The sequence below is a fragment of the Abramis brama genome (genome assembly GCF_963993115.1).
Source record: "Abramis brama genome assembly, chromosome: 2".
Classification (NCBI taxonomy): domain Eukaryota; kingdom Metazoa; phylum Chordata; class Actinopteri; order Cypriniformes; family Leuciscidae; genus Abramis; species Abramis brama.
The window spans coordinates 8,691,904-8,693,573 of NC_139964.1; the positions used below are offsets into that span (position 1 = coordinate 8,691,904).

The 1,670-nt window shown below is 40.7% G+C and overlaps 1 long non-coding RNA gene across 1 annotated transcript; it reads right to left on the minus strand.

Annotated features, from left to right (window-relative positions):
* Positions 1 to 649: 649 nt before the first annotated feature.
* LOC311077652 lies at positions 650 to 1,670 on the minus strand. Its single transcript, XR_014604952.1, has 3 exons — positions 1,436 to 1,670; positions 1,202 to 1,318; positions 650 to 897 (listed from the first exon to the last, which is right to left on the minus strand). It is a non-coding gene; the product is annotated as an uncharacterized lncRNA (long non-coding RNA).

The following is a 1,670-nucleotide window of genomic DNA, read 5'->3' on the forward strand; positions in this document are numbered from 1 at the left end:
CAATGTTTAACAAACACTGTCTAGTGCAAACAATCAATTTGATTGTCAATTTATAACAAGTACAAGAACATATTAACTTCCTCAATGTTTAACAAAAACCATCTAGTGCAAAAAATCAATTTGATTGTCGATTAACAAGTACAAACAAAAAAAATATTAACTTCCTCAAAAAAATATATCCATAAATAAAAAAGACTGGCCTTACCAGCACTGTGTAGAGGAGAGGTAAATTGTTAAAAAGCAAAACACAGTGCAGAGGAGAGGTAGGTTGTTGAAATGAGTTAAAGCAAATACAGAAGACTCAAAGTAAATAAAAGGAAAAATACAGTTGGCATTTACTGTAATGCATTTTTCTGGTGCAAAATATGAGCTTCTGAATGTGTCAGCTTATTTGTCAAAGTAGTGGTTATACCTCATAAGGAGGAGTCTCTCAAAGCGCTTGTCTCCTAACCTGTTCCTCCTTGGAGTGAGAACAAGGCTTCCCAGGCTGAATAGCCTCTCCTCTGGAGCACTGGATGCTGGTGCTGTATTGTATTTTAAAGATAAGTTCTTAATTCTGGGGAAGTTGTCTAGGACCCCCATCTCTGACCCAGACTTCAGGTACTCCATCACCTCCCTGTCTGGGCCAAAATATCCTGAATCCTGCTCTTCCTCAAACACAAAAAAGTCATCCTCACTACTGCTGGATGCTGGACTAATCTGTGGAGGCCTGACCTCATGCTCCTCATTGTGGGGGGCAGCCAGGGGTGAAGCACGACACTCTGTTATCAGCAGAGTCTTTAGGGCCTCTCTCCTGGTCTCTTCCCTCAACCACCTCATCTTGAACTTCGGCAGAGTGACAGCAGCCAGGAGACCCTCCCTACTGTCCAAAACAGAAGCAAAGCGGGTTTTGATGGCCTGTAAGAAAGAGATTTCTAAAATTAGATATTTCTCTTAAAGAGGAAAAACATACCTTCCTGTGGAAGGAGTTGACATGTAAATGATGCAACAGGCATATTGACTATACCAGGTCTTCAGAAACACAGTACCAGTATACAATTCTTACATTCTCTAAGAGCCTATTTCAGTGTGAAATTTAGAAGACTGTGATAATGGAAGCATCTGTGATAGTGGAGGGATGTGCAATTGTGCATATGACAGGCTTCTCTCATATCACACAAAGTTACAGTCAGTAAGTCTTAAATACACACTCACAGCCTACCTGCACTATGACATCAGGCAGATTTGCCATCATCTCGGAGAGATGGCAATGCCAAGGTCTTTGACATCAGAGACTCCAGTGTCGGTAATAGATTGCCATAATAACAATCATTTTCCCCTGGAATGAATGAATATGAATCAATGAATGAATTACTTGTTTGATTCAAATGTTTAACATTCAAAAAAAGGAAAGGCAAGAAGCCACAGGTTTACATTAACCTATACTTTATCTCACCTTGTAAACGGTCCAAAGCTTTTGTAAGCGGTTTTGTGACTGTGCAATACTCTACAAGGAATTTGTACTCTCGCTCTGAAAAGGCTCGTACACCTAACTGACTGCAGAGAGTTGTCAACTGTGGTCTGGATATCTCAGTTATTCGTGCAACTGCATTGTGGAAAGAGTTCCATCTCGTCACTGTAGGCACCATGAGCTTTTTTCCACAAAGGCTTTCCACTAGCTCTGCAGCTAC